At 45.3% G+C, this 20,831-nt stretch overlaps 1 long non-coding RNA gene across 1 annotated transcript; it reads right to left on the bottom strand.

Annotated features, from left to right (window-relative positions):
* Nucleotides 1-6,743: 6,743 nt before the first annotated feature.
* On the bottom strand, nt 6,744-19,898 carry LOC138681003 (uncharacterized). Its single transcript, XR_011321870.1, has 2 exons — nt 19,788-19,898; nt 6,744-9,055 (listed from the first exon to the last, which is right to left on the bottom strand). It is a non-coding gene; the product is annotated as an uncharacterized lncRNA (long non-coding RNA).
* Nucleotides 19,899-20,831: the final 933 nt, after the last annotated feature.

The raw sequence follows: 20,831 nt of genomic DNA, 5'->3' as shown, positions 1-20,831 counted from the left end.
CTGATAGACACCTCTCCATTACTTATGCAGCGCCCCAGAGTCCTGGTCGTTGCAGTAATGTCGCTCTTCCACCAGGGGGAGTGATGTTACGTCTGATGGCACCAAAGGAGTTCACCCTGCCAGCTATCACAGCTACACACACACTTCACACGCCGGTCCACCAGGGGGAGCTAAGGGTTCTGTTCACTAGGCCACTCCTCACATAGGGTAAAACTGGTGGGTTGGTTAGGAAGTTAGGCAGAAGCTGACTGGAGGGAGAAGGAGATAGTCAGAGGAGAGCTCCTGGCTGGAGGCCGATGAGGAAAGGTCTCCAGGTCGAGCTGGCGGGGGTGATACCTGGTCAGATCCAGACTGTAGTCTGAGGAGGAAGGAAAGAAGGACACGGAGCTGCGCCTGCAACCCATGCGGCAGCCTCCTAAGAAAGGACACGAAAGGAAGTGTGCTGTAGTGAGTGAGCACAGAAGTCATAGCAACAGGAGTGAAACATCAGTGGGAGACCTGCTAGAAGCAGGCTGCCTCCATCTGAAGCACAGATCCGGTGGCTAGAATACTGAGGGAGCAATACACTCTACGCTTTACTTCAGAGACCGGCAGGGCAGTTGATTCCAAGTTGGCTGCCCGACTGTTGTGAATTCTGTGGCAGAGCTCCCTCCTGTGGTCACAAGTGGTATTTCGGCTGATTCTCTCTGGGAGCTTCCGTTTGTGGAGGAAAGTGGTACTGCGGCTTCTGAGTTTCCTCCCTCAGGTGATCTGGTGAGGTCGTTAGGTGCTTCTCTACTTAACTCCACCTAATGCTTTGATCCATGCTTCCTGTCAATGTTCCAGTGTTGGACTTGTTTTTCCCTGGATCATTCCTGTGGCCTGCTGCTCTGCATAGCTAAGTTCTTCTTTGCTATTTGTTTGCTATTTTTTCTGTCCAGCTTGTCTAATTGTTTTGCTGGAAGCTCTGGGACGCAAAGGGTGTACCTCCGTGCCGTTAGTTCGGTACGGAGGGTCTTTTTGCCCCCTTTGCGTGGTTTTCTTTAGGGTTTTGTGTAGACCGCAAAGTTATCTTTCCTATCTTCGCTCTGTTAAGAAAGTCGGGCCTCACTTTGCTGAATCTATTTCATCCCTACGTTTGTCTTTTCATCTTAACTCACAGTCATTATATGTGGGGGCTGCCTTTTCCTTTGGGGTATTTCTCTGAGGCAAGGTAGGCTTATTTTCTATCTTCAGGCTAGTTAGTTTCTCAGGCTGTGCTGAGTTGCATAGGCAGAGTTAGGCGCAATCCACGGCTGCCTCTAGTGTTGTTTGGAGAGGATTAGGGATTGCGGTCTGCAGAGTTCCCACGTCTCAGAGCTCGTTCTATTATTTTGGGTTATTGTCAGTTCACTGTATGTGCTCTGACCTCCATGTCCATTGTGATTCTGAATTGCCTTTCATAACAGTACAGGAAGCCAAAAGTGCTAATGATTCTCAATAGAGGGAAAAAAGAAGTTCTGAGACCATTTTTTTTTCTTTGCACTGTGTTTTGCCTTTTTTTTCCCCTAGACATTTGGGTGGTTCAGGACACAGGTGTAGCAATGGACATTAAAGGTCTGTCTTCATGTGTGGATCAGCTCACGGCAAGAGTTCAAAATATTCAAGATTTTGTGGTTCAGAATTCTTTGTTAGAACCGAGAATTCCTATTCCAGATTTGTTTTTTGGAGATAGAACTAAATTTCTGAGTTTCAAAAATAATTGTAAACTATTTCTGGCTTTGAAACCTCGCTCCTCTGGTGACCCAGTTCAACAAGTTAGGATCGTCATTTCTTTTTTGCGTGGCGAACCTCAGGACTGGGCATTTTCTCTTGCATCAGGAGATCCTGCATTAAGTAATATCGATGCGTTTTTCCTGGCGCTTGGATTGCTGTAAGATGAGCCTAATTCAGTGGATCAGGCAGAAAAAAATTTGCTGGCTCTTTGTCAGGCTCAGGATGAGATAGAGGTATATTGCTAGAAATTTAGAAAGTGGTCCGTGCTCACTCAATGGAATGAATCTGCGCTGGCAGCTATATTCAGGAAGGGTCTCTCTGAAGCCCTTAAGGATGTCATGGTGGGATTTCCTATGCCTGCTGGTTTGAATGAGTCTATGTCTTTGGCCATTCAGATCGGTCGACGCTTGCGTGAGCGTAAATCTGTGCACCATTTGGCGGTATTACCTGAGATTAAACCTGAGTCTATGCAGTGCGATAGGACTATGACCAGAGTTGAACGGCAAGAACACAGACGACTGAATGGGCTGTGTTTCTACTGTGGTGATTCCACTCATGCTATCTCTGATAGTCCTAAGCGCACTAAGCGGTTCGCTAGGTCTGCCACCATTGGTACGGTACAGTCAAAATTTCTTCTGTCTGTTACCTTGATCTGCTCTTTGTCATCGTATTCTGTCATGGCGTTTGTGGATTCAGGCGCTGCCCTGAATTTGATGGACTTGGAGTATGCTAAGCGTTGTGGGTTTTTCTTGGAGCCCTTGCAGTGTCCTATTCCATTGAGAGGAATTGATGCTACACCTTTGGCCAAGAATAAGCCTCAATACTGGACCCAGCTGACCATGTGCATGGCTCCTGCACATCAGGTTGTTCGCTTTCTGGTGTTGCATAATCTGCATGATGTGGTCGTGTTGGGGTTGCCATGGCTACAAGCCCATAATCCAGTATTGGATTGGAAATCCATGTCGGTGTCCAGCTGGGGTTGTCAGGGGGTACATGGTGATGTTCCATTTCTCTCAATTTCGTCATCCACCCCTTCTGAGGTTCCAGAGTTCTTGTCTGATTACCGGATGTATTTAATGAGCCCAAGTCCGATGCCCTACCTCCGCATAGGGTTTGTGATTGTGCTATCAATTTGATTCCTGGTAGTAAATTCCCAAAAGGTCGACTGTTTAATTTATCCGTGCCTGAGCACACCGCTATGCGCAGTTATGTGAAGGAATCCCTGGAGAAGGGGCATATTCACCCGTCATCGTCGCCATTAGGAGCAGGGTTCTTTTTTGTAGCCAAGAAGGATGGTTTGCTGAGACCTTGTATAGATTACCGCCTTCTTAATAAGATCACTGTTAAATTTCAGTACCCCTTGCCATTGTTATCTGATTTGTTTGCTCGGATTAAGGGGGCTAGTTGGTTCACCAAGATAGATCTTCGTGGTGCGTATAATCTGGTGCGAATCAGGCGAGGCGATGAATGGAAAACTGCATTCAATACGCCCGAGGGTCATTTTGAGTATCTAGTGATGCCATTCGGACTTGCCAATGCTCCATCAGTGTTTCAGTCCTTTATGCATGACATCTTCCGAGAGTACCTGGATAAATTCCTGATTGTGTACTTGGATGACATTTTGATCTTCTCGGATGATTGGGAGTCTCATGTGAAGCATGTCAGAACGGTTTTTCAGGTCCTGCGTGCTAATTCTTTGTTTGTGAAGGGATCAAAGTGTCTCTTTGGTGTGCAGAAGGTTTCATTTTTGGGGTTCATCTTTTCCCCTTCTACTATCGAGATGGATCCTGTTAAGGTCCAAGCCATCCATGATTGGACTCAGCCGACATCTCTGAAAAGTCTGCAAAAGTTCCTGGGCTTTGCTAATTTTTATCGTTGCTTCATCTGCAATTTTTCTAGTATTGCCAAACCATTGACCGATTTGACCAAGAAGGGTGCTGATTTGGTCAATTGGTCTTCTGCTGCTGTGGAAGCTTTTCAAGAGTTGAAGCGTTGTTTTTCTTCTGCCCCTGTGTTGTGTCAACCAGATGTTTCTCTTCCGTTCCAGGTCGAGGTTGATGCTTCTGAGATTGGAGCAGGGGCTGTTTTGTCGCAGAGAGGTTCTGATTGCTCAGTGATGAAACCATGCGCTTTTTTTTCCAGGAAGTTTTCGCCTGCTGAGCGAAATTATGATGTGGGCAACCGAGAGTTGCTGGCCATGAAGTGGGCATTCGAGGAGTGGCGTCATTGGCTTGAAGGAGCTAAGCATCGCGTGGTGGTATTGACTGATCATAAGAACTTGACTTATCTCGAGTCTGCTAAGCGTTTGAATCCTAGACAGGCTCGTTGGTCGCTGTTTTTTGCCCGTTTTGACTTTGTGATTTCGTACCTTCCGGGCTCTAAAAATGTGAAGGCGGATGCTCTGTCTAGGAGTTTTGTGCCTGACTCTCCGGGTTTATCTGAGCCGGCGGGTATCCTCAAGGAAGGAGTAATTGTGTCTGCCATCTCCCCTGATTTGCGGCGGGTGCTGCAAAAATTTCAGGCTAATAAACCTGATCGTTGTCCAGCGGAGAAACTGTTTGTCCCTGATAGGTGGGCGAATAAAGTTATCTCTGAGGATTTTGGACATTTTTGCGGATTTTTATGCGGACCTATATTCCTCTCAGGTAGATGGGTCGGTGGAGGACACGGTGGCGTTCCTTGAGGAATTGGAGCTCCCAAGGCTGAGTGACATAGATAGAGAAGATTTGGAAGCTCCCATCACGGAGGAGGAGTTGGGTCGGGCACTGCAGTCTATGGCTAATGGGAAGGCACCTGGCGTAGATGGATTTCCTGCTGAAATTTATAAAAACTTTGGGGAATTGCTGATCCCTAAATTAAGGGTACTTCTGGAGGAGGCTAGGAGTGGCGGTCGTCTACCGGCATCTATGCGGGAGGCCATAATAGTGGTGATTCCTAAGGAGGGGAAGGACCCGACACAGCCGGATTCATATCGGCCAGTCTCCTTGCTTACTACAGACGTTAAAATTCTGGCTAAGGTGTTGGCGATGAGGTTGACAAGTGTTATTTCTGGCCTGGTGCACTCAGACCAGTCCGGCTTTATGCCTGATAGGTCAACTGCGATTAATCTACGAAGGCTGTATATGAACTTGCAACTCAGATCCGACAACTGTGGCCAGAGAGTTATTGCATCTTTAGACGCCCATAAGGCATTCGATAGTGTGGAGTGGGGGTATCTCTGGCAGGTGCTCCGGAGTATGGGGTTTGGACCGCAGTTCATATCCTGGATTCGACTGATGTACTCGATGCCGATGGCTAGGGTTAGGGTAAATGGGGAGTTATCACGGACCATACAACTGGCTATAGGGACGAGACAGGGGTGTCCGCTCTCTCCTCTTTTGTTTGCTCTGGCGGTGGAACCACTGGCTGCTGAGCTTCGACGGTCTGATGAGGTGACTGGGTTTAAATATGGGATGATTGAAGAAAGGGTGGCGTTGTATGCGGATGACATTCTGCTATTTCTGGCTGACCCGGTTACGTCCTTGGAGGGAGCCGTTGGGATTATTGAGCGTTTCGGATCGGTGTCGGGACTTAGGATAAACTGGAGTAAGTCTGTCTTGTTTAAGGTGGATGATGATGGTGGGGAGCCACTGGAGGATGGGCGACTGGAGGTGACTAGCCAATTTAAGTACTTTGGAATATGGGTATCTATGCCTGTTACTGATTATATACATAGAAATCTGACTCCAATCTTAGGTGTTCTTAAAGCGAAAGCGGATGATTGGCTTAAACTGCATTTATCTGTGGTAGGTAGGGTGAATCTTATTAAAATGATTTTGATGCCAAAAATACTGTATATTCTTCATAATGCGCCAGTTTGGATACCACGCGGGAGATTTAGACAGATTAACTCTCTGTTCAGGAATTTGATATGGGGGAGACAGCATCCGCGTATCAACCTGGAGACACTTCAGCGACCCAAGGAAGATGGGGGTCTGGCATTGCCTAACCCTGAAATATATTTTCTTGCAGCCCAGAGTCAGCATCTAAAAGGCTGGGCGCATGAAGGGTCATCTGGGGCAGTACAGCGGCTGATGGAAGTGGTGACAAAAAGAAGGCCAGTAGTACAATGTTTGGAGGATGGATCCCTGGGGGCTCTGGGGAAATTATACCCGACTGTGCTGTTGATACGCAGGCTGTGGGGTAGGCTGAGACATATACGGGGGGTCACGGATTTGACTAGATTCTCACCGCTATGGCATAACAGCAACTTACAGGAGTTTGAGGCACTGGGGGTACTGACAGAATGGCAAGTCAAAGGGATTCAATACGTGTATCAAATAATTGAGCGAGGTGAATTGAAATCATTTTCCCAATTACAGGCGGAATTTGGTCTTGGGACTGTGGGGGAATTTCAGTATTTGCGGATGAGGCATGGCTTTTGGAGCTCAGAGTAGAAACGGAGGTATTGGAATTCAGAGGGATATAGTACTGGAGTATGTGTGTAATGAAGGGACTACTGGGGGAGTCATATCTACTTTGTATAAAGATCTGTTGCACACTTTCCTATTGGGGTTTCCAATAATGGCGAGAGCTAAGTGGGAGAGGGATCTGCGTCCAATGGAGAATGAGACTTGGGAGTCGGTGCTAGAATGGGTCCCACGATTGTCACTGAGCGAACCGTATAGACTGTCACAGCTCTATGTGATACACAGGGTTTATAAGTCACCGATGGTGTTATATAAGGCAGGTCTGCGTGATGATTCTGAATGCCCGAGGTGTAAAACTGCAGATGCTGATATACTCCATATGATGTGGACGTGTCCGAGACTGGCTGCTTTTTGGGTGGTAGTTTTGAGTCGTATGGAAGGTGCGTATGGATGTAAGGTGCCAAGGGATCCAGTTGTCTGCTAGTTGGGATGTGTGGATGAGATTGTGTCGGGGTCGTCACGACAATACCCTTCATCCACCAGTCATTCCAAATCAGATTAGGAGCATGTTGGTACCGGATAAGAATGAGTCAGACAAAATGCTGGTTCAAACTCATTGCACGCTCGTGTGTAACGTCACAGCAACTGAACTGTTTATTTCATATACATAACATTATATAGTCCATTGGGGGAAGGTGTGCAGAGGGCGGGGTTAGGCGGGGTTTAAGCAATGTATCTAGTATTCAGTCCCTCTGATTGGCTATGACATCATCTGATGAATCTTCCTTTGTCCACATCTTGTTAAGTTTCCATTTCTCCAGGGACGATACTTTAGCTTCAGAAACGAAAGTAGATTCTTGGCAAGAACAAAAAGTAGGGCAAAGGTGAATACTGGCAGCCATCTTAAATACAGTTAAATTTGCATTTGCAAGCGAAGGGAAAAACTTATTGTTTCACAGCATAAGAATATATAAAAGTACAAAAGTGTATAAAGACATATATTTTTACCTTGACAATCCCCCCTAAACACTAAGTTTTTCCCTAAAAATAAAGATCCTTTGAGACTGTCCATGTGATGGGGAAAGGGGAGATGGATTTCTTCATCCAGACACCTCAGAAGCTCTCCCCTTGTGAGAGGCCTCCAGGCAGCTGAACCCTTCACTAGCTTCACATGGAGTTCTCCCGCTGTCCCTAAACTAAATCTCTTTACATCATCTGAGAGTAAAGGGTTTTGTCTATCTTCTTGAGGGGGACATACTTGGGGATTTCCCCCGGATCAGTGCCATCGCACTCTAGTGGGTCTACTTCTTGGTTAAGGAAGGTGCCAGTCGGAGTTGCCTCAGTGATAATCTTTTTATACAGGGGAATAACACAACAGAGGATTATTGATCCAACTACAAGAAGGGCAATCAGTACTAGACAAGCTTGTTGAAGGAATCCCTTGAGCCCACCCAACCAACCGGAAAAGAAAGATGTGTCTACTCCTGCATTAGTTTTTAATTCTGCTGCTAACCCATTTAACTTTTTAAGGGCTATCATGGTCTTTCCATTTACCCCAGAGTTCTGAGGGATATAGGTACAACACTCCTCTCGCACCATCCCACAGACTCCTCCTTTCTCAGCTAAGATCATATCAAGGGCTAGTCGGTTCTGGAGGGTCATTCTAGTGTTAGGTCCCAATTCCTCAACTATACCTTGGAAAGCATCACAGATAAAATTGACAAACCTTTGTTCACTGTAATATGTGTAATTGATCCCATCAACATTTTTATTAATCTGCACTTGTGGATTAAAGAAGCAAAGCCAGCATAGATCTGGTTCTGGGCTTTAAATTGGTCAGGCACCCCCCTTGGCACTCCAACGCCATCGACATATAACAATGGATCTTCTTCATAACTCATGTGGAGCTGATCAAGGCTTCTCCTCATTCTGGTATATTCATCAGGTGTCTCTGGATCCCAAGGTAAAATCTTGAACTGCATAGCTAGTTTAACAAGGGTGCATTGACCTGTCCAGGCATTAGGCAACCTAGGACGGAGCTTACCATCTCCACATAACCAATAAATGTCGTACATATACTGTGAATGATTAGCTAGGAAATCAGTATCCAGAGAACTGTTCTCTTTGCAGAACCCTGTCTCGAAGACCCCTACTGGTGTACCTGTAGTGTCATGGGAATTATAACATGTATAATTATCAGCAAATACGGTTATCCCTCCTGGGACCTTTAGTTTAGGTGCTTCATGAATTAGTGGGACATAATCTGACATTGTATCTTACCCATTCTAACCATAAATTTGTCCTTGGGGCTGTTTGTGTTTCTATGGAGAAGACTTCTTGCCAACTAAGACCTGGAATGGGGATTACTTCGTTAACTATATTTTGCAAACGTTTACCTGGGCCTGTTTTAGCTGTACTGGTAACGGGGGCCTTGGTTGGTCTGAAACTAATATCCTGGAGCTGTATATGGCCTAAATTCCCATAGTATCCACTATTAAACACATTATGAAAATGTCTTCCCAGCACAATTGTTATCTCTGGTAACACATATATAATATTGAATGATTCCCTCTACCACCCGCTGAGTCTTGGGGCACTTGACTACATCGCAGAAATCAAATCTCCAGATATTTACCGGGGCCGTTAGGTTTACCCAGAGAATAGTGGCACCGGAATTCTTATTTACAATAGGGGCCGAGAAGGTAGGGGCGAGGATGGCCCCCAGCCTCAGGACCAAAAACAACAGCAACATTTTCCTTCGATCACCACTGTGACTAAACGCTGGTCCGGTCTCTTTTGCAGTGTGAAGCGTGGATTCAGGTGCTCTTTCCTTCAAGTTTTACTGACATAGCTTTTCACGACCATAAAACCACCAGGCTTCAAATTGTGACCAGTGTCGGTTCCTGCTGAACCTGGAAGGGAAGAAAAAAACTAAAACATGGGTTGTTAGCAACATTTTTACTAAGCTGAATAACATATTGAACAGCACAGTCAGTTTCTTCTGACAACTACTGAGACTGAAAATTTACAACTGAAAACCTAGCACCAAACAATATCTCATATGGGGACAGGCCATGTTTTGCAATAGGGTAGTACGAATGTGTAAGAGCCCTGGCCATGGAGCCGTAGTCTCCTGCATCATTTTGGTCAGTTGTCCCTTCAGTGTGCCGTTCAGCCTCTTAACTTTCCCACTGGATTGTGGATAGTATGGAGGGCTACAGTGGATCCAAGCATTGTCAGAACCTCCTGATACACATGAGAAGAAAAGTCCGGGCCTTGGTCACTTTCAGCAACTTCTGGAACACCATATCTGCATATAACTTCTATCATCAGTTTCTTTGCTGTGATCTTTGCAGTCACGTTGGTAATGGGGAATGCTTCTGGCCAACTGGAGAACATGTCGACAACCACCAGACAATATTCATACCTTCAGACTTAGGCAACGTGATGACGTCCACCTGGAGCTTTTGTAAAGGATAGTCGGGCTTAGCAAGATACTTCGGGGGTACACGTTGAAGTTGACCGGGTTAGCAGGTCTGACAGATACCTCGATGTGTGGGCCCATGCGCCCACGTGACAATAGCAGGGTACATCTGCTTAGGGAGACACACAAGTTGGTCCTTTTTCCAGCGACCATGTCCATACATGCTCCATCAGCTTTCCACTGCTTCACTTCTTCCTTTGGAGACATTCTCTGCATCGTCATTAAGCGGTCTTGTGGGGTCCGGCAGAAAACCTCAGTCTGGCATAGATCATCAGGTTCCTGTAGAGTCAGTGTTTCTTGTAACTGTTTACGCAGAGAGCGTGTGGTCACCATAGCTGGTATGGGCGGTTCAACTGGTAGGAAAGCAGCAGCTTTTTGCTTGCATATCTGCAGAGGCATTACCAACAGTCTGTGGACTGTTCCATGGTACCGTGCTCCTTAACTTTGATAATGGCCACCTGGGTAGGTAATTCGATTGAGTCCATGAGGGCTTTAACAGCTTCAACATTCTTCACTGAGTCCCGGCAGTAGTAACAAATCCTTGATTGGCCCATAGGGCTCCGAAATCATGAGCAATACCAAATGCATACTGTGAGTCCGTGTATTTATTAGCCCGCCTGTCCTTGGCCAAAGTACATGCAGTAGACAGATCCTGACATTCTGCTTCTTGTGCTGACAGGGAGGGAGGGAGTGAGTGCAGCTCCGTGCACTACAGTGTCTTCCATAGTAACAGCGTATCATGTGTGAAATCTGCCAAAATCATCACCATATCTTGAACAGTCTTTCAGGGCTTTGTAGAAAGGTAGCATTATGCGGGATGCGTCCGGTATCCACTGACAACATTAAGTACATAGTCCAAGAAAACGTTGGAGTTCAGTCTCATCCTTTGGGAATGGAAGGGAGCTGACGGCTATTTTTTCTTTCTTCTGTGAGGTGTCTGGCACCCTGAAGGAGACAGTGACCCAAAAATATCACTTGACCAAGGCAGAACCGAAGTTTCAAGGCCGAAGCCCGACAGTTCAGATCTGCCAGATACTTGCGAAAACTAACAGTGGCAACAATGGCTTCCTGCTCTGTCTGTGTACACAACAAAAAAACAAAAAAATTACCCACATACTGAAGCAGCATAACATAAGGATATTCTAACTGCCAGGGTTAACAACACTATCCCCCCTATTTTTTTTTTTTTTTTCCACAGGCATTATTGAGGGTGGATCTGAGCCTATCAGGGCCATCATAACCGTGGAAAGGGCATGTAAGATATACATCTCATTATACTCATCTACATAGGGGTTATATAACATAAATACCATCTGACCATCATCTTGGCTCACCAACTCTCTAGGTCTGCTCAGGTAACATAGTAACATAGTAACATAGTAAGGCCGAAAAAAGACATTTGTCCATCCAGTTCAGCCTATATTCCATCATAATAAATACCCAGATCTACGTCCTTCTACAGAACCTAATAATTGTATGATACAATATTGTTCTGCTCCAGGAAGACATCCAGGCCTCTCTTGAACCCCTCGACTGAGTTCGCCATCACCACCTCCTCAGGCAAGCAATTCCAGATTCTCACTGCCCTAACAGTAAAGAATCCTCTTCTATGTTGGTGGAAAAACCTTCTCTCCTCCAGACGCAAAGAATGCCCCCTTGTGCCCGTCACCTTCCTTGGTATAAACAGATCCTCAGCGAGATATTTGTATTGTCCCCTTATATACTTATACATGGTTATTAGATCGCCCCTCAGTCGTCTTTTTTCTAGACTAAATAATCCTAATTTCGCTAATCTATCTGGGTATTGTAGTTCTCCCATCCCCTTTATTAATTTTGTTGCCCTCCTTTGTACTCTCTCTAGTTCCATTATATCCTTCCTGAGCACCGGTGCCCAAAACTGGACACAGTACTCCATGTGCGGTCTAACTAGGGATTTGTACAGAGGCAGTATAATGCTCTCATCATGTGTATCCAGACCTCTTTTAATGCACCCCATGATCCTGTTTGCCTTGGCAGCTGCTGCCTGGCACTGGCTGCTCCAGGTAAGTTTATCATCAACTAGGATCCCCAAGTCCTTCTCCCTGTCAGATTTACCCAGTGGTTTCCCGTTCAGTGTGTAATGGTGATATTGATTCCCTCTTCCCATGTCTATAACCTTACATTTATCATTGTTAAACCTCATCTGCCACCTTTCAGCCCAAGTTTCCAACTTATCCAGATCCATCTGTAGCAGAATACTATCTTCTCTTGTATTAACTGCTTTACATAGTTTTGTATCATCTGCAAATATCGATATTTTACTGTGTAAACCTTCTACCAGATCATTAATGAATATGTTGAAGAGAACAGGTCCCAATACTGACCCCTGCGGTACCCCACTGGTCACAGCGACCCAGTTAGAGACTATACCATTTATAACCACCCTCTGCTTTCTATCACTAAGCCAGTTACTAACCCATTTACACACATTTTCCCCCAGACCAAGCATTCTCATTTTGTGTACCAACCTCTTGTGCGGCACGGTATCAAACGCTTTGGAAAAATCGAGATATACCACGTCCAATGACTCACCGTGGTCCAGTCTATAGCTTACCTCTTCATAAAAACTGATTAGATTGGTTTGACAGGAGCGATTTCTCATAAACCCATGCTGATATGGAGTTAAACAGTTATTCTCATTGAGATAATCCAGAATAACATCCCTCAGAAACCCTTCAAATATTTTACCAACAATAGAGGTTAGACTTACTGGCCTATAATTTCCAGGTTCACTTTTAGAGCCCTTTTTGAATATTGGCACCACATTTGCTATGCGCCAGTCCTGCGGAACAGACCCTGTCACAATAGAGTCCCTAAAAATAAGAAATAATGGTTTATCTATTACATTACTTAGTTCCCTTAGTACTCGTGGGTGTATGCCATCCGGACCCGGAGATTTATCTATTTTAATCTTATTTAGCCGGTTTCGCACCTCTTCTTGGGTTAGATTGGTGACCCTTAATATAGGGTTTTCATTGTTTCTTGGGATTTCACCTAGCATTTCATTTTCCACCGTGAATACCGTGGAGAAGAAGGTGTTTAATATGTTAGCTTTTTCCTCGTCATCTACAACCATTCTTTCCTCACTATTTTTTAAGGGGCCTACATTTTCAGTTTTTATTCTTTTACTATTGATATAGTTGAAGAACAGTTTGGGATTAGTTTTACTCTCCTTAGCAATGTGCTTCTCTGTTTCCTTTTTGGCAGCTTTAATTAGTTTTTTAGATAAAGTATTTTTCTCCCTATAGTTTTTAGAGCTTCAATGGTGCCATCCTGCTTTAGTAGTGCAAATGCTTTCTTTTTACTGTTAATTGCCTGTCTTACTTCTTTGTTTAGCCACATTGGGTTTTTCCTATTTCTAGTCCTTTTATTCCCACAAGGTATAAACCGCTTACACTGCCTATTTAGGATGTTCTTAAACATTTCCCATTTATTATCTGTATTCTCATTTCTGAGGATATTGTCCCAGTCTACCAGATTAAGGGCATCTCTAAGCTGTTCAAACTTTGCCTTCCTAAAGTTCAATGTTTTTGTGACTCCCTGACAAGTCCCCCTAGTGAAAGACAGGTGAAACTGCACAATATTGTGGTCGCTATTTCCAAAATGCCCAACCACCTGCAGATTTGTTATTCTGTCAGGTCTATTAGATAGTATTAGGTCTAAAAGTGCTGCTCCTCTGGTTGGATTCTGCACCAATTGTGAAAGATAATTTTTCTTGGTTATTAGCAGAAACCTGTTGCCTTTATGGGTTTCACAGGTTTCTGTTTCCCAGTTAATATCCGGGTAGTTAAAGTCCCCCATAACCAGGACCTCATTATGGGTTGCAGCTTCATCTATCTGCTTTAGAAGTAGACTTTCCATGCTTTCTGTTATATTTGGGGGTTTGTAACAGACCCCAATGAGAATTTTGTTACCATTTTTCCCTCCATGAATTTCGACCCATATGGACTCGACATCCTCATTTCCTTCGCTAATATCCTCCCTTAAAGTGGACTTTAGACAAGACTTTACATAGAGACAAACCCCTCCTCCTCTCCGATTTTTACGATCCTTTCTAAACAGACTGTAACCCTGTAAGTTAACTGCCCAGTCATAGCTTTCATCTAACCATGTCTCGGTTATTCCCACTATGTCAAAGTTACCTGTAGATATTTCTGCTTCTAGTTCTTCCATCTTGTTTGTCAGGCTTCTGGCGTTTGCGAGCATGCAGTTTAGAGGATTTTGTTTTGTTCCAATCTCCTCACTGTGGATTGTTTTAGAAATGTTCTTACCTCCCTTCTGAGTATGTTTTCCTGGGTCGTCTTTGTTCGAGTCTAATGTTTTTCTTCCCGTCCCCTCTTCTTCTAGTTTAACGCCCTCCTGATGAGTGTAGCGAGTCTTCTGGCGAATGTGTGTTTCCCAGGTTTGTTGAGGTGTAGTCCGTCTCTGGCGAGGAGTCCATCATACCAGTAATTCACACCGTGGTCCAGGAATCCAAATCCTTGTTGTCTGCACCATCGTCTTAGCCAGTTGTTTGCATCAAGGATCCTGTTCCATCTCCTGGTGCCATGCCCGTCTACTGGAAGGATAGAAGAAAAAACTACCTGTGCATCCAGTTCCTTTACTTTCTTCCCCAACTCTTCAAAGTCCTTGCAGATTGTCGGTAGGTCCTTCCTTGACGTGTCATTGGTGCCAACATGTATCAGAAGAAATGGGTGGACGTCCTTGGAGCTGAAGAGCTTTGGTATCCTATCGGTCACATCCTTGATCATCGCACCTGGAAGGCAGCATACTTCTCTTGCAGTTATGTCCGGTCTGCAGATGGCTGCTTCGGTGCCTCTCAGTAGTGAGTCTCCCACCACCACCACTCTTCGTTGCTTCTTGGCTGTACTTTTTGCTGTCACTTGTTGCTGTGTGCCCTTTTCTTTTTTGCTTGCTGGTATTGCTTCATTCTTAGGTGTGCCATCTTCATCCTCTACAAAGATTTGATATCGGTTCTTCAGTTGTGTGGTTGGTGATTTCTCCATGGTCTTCTTGCTTCTTTTGGTCACATGCTTCCACTCATCTGCTTTTGGAGGTTCTCTGACACTTTTTGCACCTTCTGTGACCAGTAGAGATGATTAAACCACTTATACGTCCATCATATTCTCTTTGTCTGTATAATGGGAAAGGTTTGTTCTCAGGGTCAGCCAATTATTTTAGCGTAGCTAGCTAGTCAGAGGGCTTCCAGGGATAATACTCCTGTATCTGTCTTACACTACCTGGTGTGGTTGGTTCTCTGGTGGTGGGGGTGACTAGATGACCGGTTGGGGGTGACATGACATGCTGGTCTACAGCTCCTTCCCAAAAGGATTACTGTCAGCTTACTCCCAAAATTAATGTCCCCACTACCCACAATCCTGTGTCAGCTTCTTATATCACTACATCACTACATGTGATCTTATCTGAACAGGAATCAGTGTAATTCACTTAGGTCGAGTTGCAGCACAGATTATACAAGCATTTCTCCAGTCTGGGTTTGTCTGACCGCAAAATTTACAAATCCATCTGTCCTGTCTTGGTCTGAGAATTAACATGACGAGGGAGATTTCCAGACACAGGGTTAAAATGAATATTGGAGCGTAAGACTGGATTTGTGTAAGGGAGGGGGAGCTGGAGCTGAAGTCTTCTGCTTCTTGGGCCACTGATAAGGAAGCGAGCTGCGAGTTGTGTCCTTGAAGCTGCGAGGGGAGGGGGACTAGAGAGCGAGTGAGGATCGCTGCAGCTGCTGATACAGACTGGGTTAAGTTCTTCTGGAAACCCTGGCCCCCCCTTTCTCTGGCCGGCAGCACAAAAAGGAGAAATCAAAGAAAACAATTCGCACAGGGGTTCACCCCTCCCATCGGCCACAGACACACAGACAAGAATTTACAGCATTCCTTAACACAAAAGAAGACAATAACGCAGCTATTTGACTCCACCCTCCCATTGGGTGTCTCGGAAAACCACACAGAGTGACAAAATACAGCAGTTCTTAGACTCAATTAATTTCTACAAAACCTTCACACAACTCATTTGCCAGAACACCCTAGAAAAACTAATGATTGAGGTATTTTATAGCCAAACACGGGCTCTGCATCCTTTCATCTTTCCTCTCCATCAACCTTTTTGCTCGTTCTTTATGAGATGGTGCCATGTAGACAGCTGCAATCTCCCTGTCGAGGGCAATCCTACATGCTCGTACACCTTCTCGACATTCTTGACTGCCTTCTTGCCCTCCCGTGACTCTACTATTATCTTGACTTCCACAGCATCCTCATCTAACTCGTGGGGCACGGACTTCTTCTTCCATAAGAGACGCAACATGACTCACAGAATACTACGCCCTTCTGCAGTAGGCCGCTGACAGCGACAGCAACACTTGTGTCCTTAGCACGGAGCCTCACGTTCGACGTGCTATGAATAAAGAGCCTCGCGCTCAATATTTTTCCCTAACCTGAACACCAGTGATTACAGTCTGCCCTGTCACGATATTCTAAACATTGGGAGGCGGTCTCCTAGTGAGACCCCTCCACTGAGATTCTGGTGGTCCCCCCACTCGGGACGTCTTAATTACCAATGTGATTCTGGTGGTCCCCCCACTCGGGACGTCACCTTGACAATTGGAGTGGATAAACACCTAAAGATAGCTATTGCCAGATTGTTATACATGGCTAGGAAGGTAATAGCTCGAAATTGGATTAGGGAAGAACCGCCGTCAAGAGGAGAGTTCCTCCAGTATGTGAAGCAGGGCCTGACACTAGAAAAAGGGATTTATAAAAAAAGAGGGAAAATCGAAATGTTCAATAAAATGTGGTCTCCGTGGATTGCTATGGGATAGGGGTATTATAGAGGGAGAGTTAATTAAGGTTCCTAATTAATGGTAATGTTAAATGTGGCTTATATTATTGGCCGAGGGATTAGATAGTATATTGGTCTAATGATGGAAGTGCTAACCAAGGTGAGCTGCTTTGTTGGGTGGGGTTGGGGGGTGGTGGGATTGAAGGGGAATGTTTGAAGGGGGAGAAAAAAGCTTTGTATTGAAAATGAGAATGTAACATGTCATTTATCTTGTTATTCTTAATAAAAATTTATTTGAATAAAAAAAAAAGTTATCTCTGAGGTTCATTGTTCGGTGTTGGCTGGTCATCCTGGAATCTTTGGTACCAGAGAGTTAGTGGCTAGATCCTTTTGGTGGCCATCTCTGTCGCGGGATGTGCGTACTTTTGTGCAGTCCTGTGGGATTTGTGCTCGGGCTAAGCCCTGCTGTTCTCGTGCCAGTGGGTTGCTTTTGCCCTTGCCGGTCCCGAAGAGGCCTTGGACACATATCTCTATGGATTTTATTTCAGATCTTCCCGTTTCTCAAAAGATGTCAGTCATTTGTAACATAGTAACATAGTTAGTAAGGCTGAAAAAAGACATTTGTTCATCCAGTTCAGCCTATATTCCATCATAATAAATCCCCAGATCTACGTCCTTCTACAGAGTGGGTGGTCTGTGATCGCTTTTCTAAGATGGTCCATCTGGTACCCTTGTCTAAATTGCCTTCCTCCTCTGATTTGGTGCCATTGTTCTTCCAGCATGTGGTTCGTTTGCATGGCATTCCAGAGAATATCGTTTCTGACAGAGGTTCCCAGTTTGTTTCGAGGTTTTGGCGAGCCTTTTGTGGTAGGATGGGCATTGACTTGTCTTTTTCCTCGGCTTTCCATCCTCAGACTAATGGCCAGACCGAACGAACCAATCAGACCTTGGAAACCTATCTGAGATGCTTTGTTTCTGCCGATCAGGATGACTGGGTGTCCTTTTTGCCTTTGGCTGAGTTCGCCCTTAATAATCGGGCCAGCTCGGCTACCTTGGTTTCGCCATTTTTCTGCAATTCTGGGTTCCATCCTCGTTTCTCTTCAGGACAGGTTGAGTCTTCGGACTGTCCTGGTGTGGATACTGTGGTGGACAGGTTGCAGCAGATTTGGACTCATGTAGTGGACAATTTGACCTTGTCCCAGGAGAAGGCTCAACGTTTCGCTAATCGCAGACGCCGTGTGGGTCCCCGACTTCGTGTTGGGGATCTGGTTTGGTTATCTTCTCGTATATTCCTATGAAGGTTTCCTCTCCTAAGTTTAAACCTCGTTTCATTGGTCCGTATAGGATTTCTGAGGTTCTTAATCCTGTGTCTTTTCGTCTGACCCTTCCAGATTCTTTTTCCATACATGACGTATTCCATAGGTCATTGTTGCGGAGATACGTGGCACCTATGGTTCCATCTGTTGATTCTCCTGCCCCGGTTTTGGTGGAGGGGGAATTGGAGTATATTGTGGAGAAGATTTTGGATTCTCGTGTTTCAAGACGGAATATCCAGTATCTGGTTAAATGGAAGGGTTATGCTCAGGAAGATAATTCCTGGGTTTTTGCCTCTGATGTCCATGCTCCCGATCTTGTTCGTGCCTTTCATGTGGCTCATCCTGGTCGGCCTGGGGGCTCTGATGAGGGTTCGGTGACCCCTCCTCAAGGAAGGGGGTACTGTTGTGAATTATGTGGCAGAGCTCCCTCCTGTGGTCACAAGTGGTACTTCGGCTGATTCTCTCTGGGAGCTTCCGTTTGTGGAGGAAAGTGGTACTGCGGCTTCTGAGTTTCCTCCCTCAGGTGATCTGGTGAGGTCGTTAGGTGCTTCTCTACTTAACTCCACCTAATGCTTTGATCAATGCTTCCTGTCAATGTTCCAGTGTTGGACTTGTTTTTCCCTGGATCATTCCTGTGGCCTGCTGCTCTGCGTAGCTAAGTTCTTCTTTGCTATTTGTTTGCTATTTTTTCTGTCCAGCTTGTCTAATTGTTTTGCTGGAAGCTCTGGGACGCAAAGGGTGTACCTCCGTACCGTTAGTTCGGTACGGAGGGTCTTTTTGCCCCCTTTGCGTGGTTTTCTTTAGGGTTTTGTGTAGACCGCAAAGTTATCTTTCCTATCGCTCTGTTAAGAAAGTCGGGCCTCACTTTGCTGAATCTATTTCATCCCTACGTTTGTCTTTTCATCTTAACTCACAGTCATTATATGTGGGGGCTGCCTTTTCCTTTTGGGTATTTCTCTGAGGCAAGGTAGGCTTATTTTCTATCTTCAGGCTAGTTAGTTTCTCAGGCTGTGCTGAGTTGCATAGGCAGAGTTAGGCGCAATCCACGGCTGCCTCTAGTGTTGTTTGGAGAGGATTAGGGATTGCGGTCTGCAGAGTTCCCACATCTCAGAGCTCGTTCTATTATTTTGGGTTATTGTCAGATCACTGTATGTGCTCTGACCGCTATGTCCATTGTGATACTGAATTGCCTATCACAACACCCGACCTAAACACCTAAGCAGACACGGTGGCAATCGCGGAGGAGCGGAGTCACTAGGGTCCCTATAAAATAGCCTCAGGCCACCACCGTCATACGGGTTTGTCCTATCCATCTGGGGGACAGAGAGAGAGAAGTAACAAGAGTGAGGACCCTATGGTAGCTAATGCAAGTAGGGACCTACTACGTTACTATGCGCAAGGGGAAGGTTACTGATTTCCACCTGGATAAGTGGACTCTGGAATTGCCATCAGACCGGCCGGACCCTGTCTACCCTGTCATCCGGCACTCTGGAGTGTGGATGCTGAAGCCTTCAGTAAAGGTAAAGAGACTAACCCTTGTGTCCTCGTTATTCGCCGCGCCTTGCACTATCCACCATCAACATCTACACTTCTGGGAAGCCCTGGGCATATGCTTCACCTGTGGGAAGGTATACCATCTAGCTGCCATAACATCACCCCAGCGGACCCCTAAGCAGCGTCGGTCACCCTAACCGAACACCACAGGTGGGGTCACGAACACTACCGTTAACTACGAACTCTGCCTTTTATTGGGCGCCCCTCATAGGGCCACGGTCCGGGTCGGGCCACCGTGACATCCTCGCTGAGGGAACTAAAGAACCCGGTACCGAGTACCCCATTGCCCTTACGTGGGGGCGATCCACTTACACTAGGGATTGATAGCAGCTGACATCAACCCTAAAAATCATTACACATACCAGAATTAAATGCTCTGGCGGCTGGGAAAAGCAGTAGAGTTAGCGCTATTCCCAGGCGCCGGGTGCTAACTACAACTGTCATCATCCTTACCTGGTGTCCCTGCGAAGCATTTCTGCTGTATTTACATGCGCTGATCTCAGGCCACTAAACGAGTGTGATCGACAATAGTGAAATCGTTTGCTTGTTTCCCGGCCTCTTTACACCAACTGAGAAAGAATGAAGGGAACAGAACAATCACAATTAGATCAATCTGACCCCATACAGTATCATGTTATCAGCAGCACAACTACAGTTTACACCGGTGATGTGCTGCTGAGAACAAGGATTTCTGTTCCCACATAAACAATCCAATCACTTGATGAATAGGCAGCATTTTGCTTGTTTAGAATAATACACCCCATAGTCCTCCATATATTATAATGGGCATCTCAGTCCTCCATATAGTATAATACACTCCTCAGTCCTCCATATAGCATAATACACTCCTCAGTCCTCCATATAGTATAATACACTCCTCAGTCCTCCATATAGTATAATACACTCCTCAGTCCTCCATATAGTATAATACACTCCTCATTCCTCCATATAGTATAATGTACTGCCACAGTCCTCCATATAGTATAATACACTTCTCAGTCCTCCATATAGTATAATATACTCCTCAGTCCTCCATATAGTATAATACACTCCTCAGTCCTCCATATAGTATAATACACTCCTCAGTCCTCCATATAGTATAATGTACTGCCACAGTCCTCCATATAGTATAATACACTCCTCAGTCCTCCATATAGTATAATACACTCCTCAGTCCTCCATATAGTATAATGCACTCCTCAGTCCTCCATATAGTATAATGTACTGCCACAGTCCTCCATATAGTATAATACACTCCTCAGTCCTCCATATAGTATAATATACTCCTCAGTCCTCCATATAGTATAATATACTCCTCAGTCCTCCATATAGTATAATACACTCCTCAGTCCTCCATATAGTATAATACACTCCTCAGTCCTCCATATAGTATAATATACTCCTCATTCCTCCATATAGCATAATATACTCCTCAGTTCTCCATATAGTATAATACACTCCTCAGTCCTCCATATAGCATAATACACTCCTCAGTCC

Source organism: Ranitomeya imitator, chromosome 5 (genome assembly GCF_032444005.1).
Source record: "Ranitomeya imitator isolate aRanImi1 chromosome 5, aRanImi1.pri, whole genome shotgun sequence".
Classification (NCBI taxonomy): domain Eukaryota; kingdom Metazoa; phylum Chordata; class Amphibia; order Anura; family Dendrobatidae; genus Ranitomeya; species Ranitomeya imitator.
This window is presented reverse-complemented; position numbering and strand designations above follow the sequence as displayed.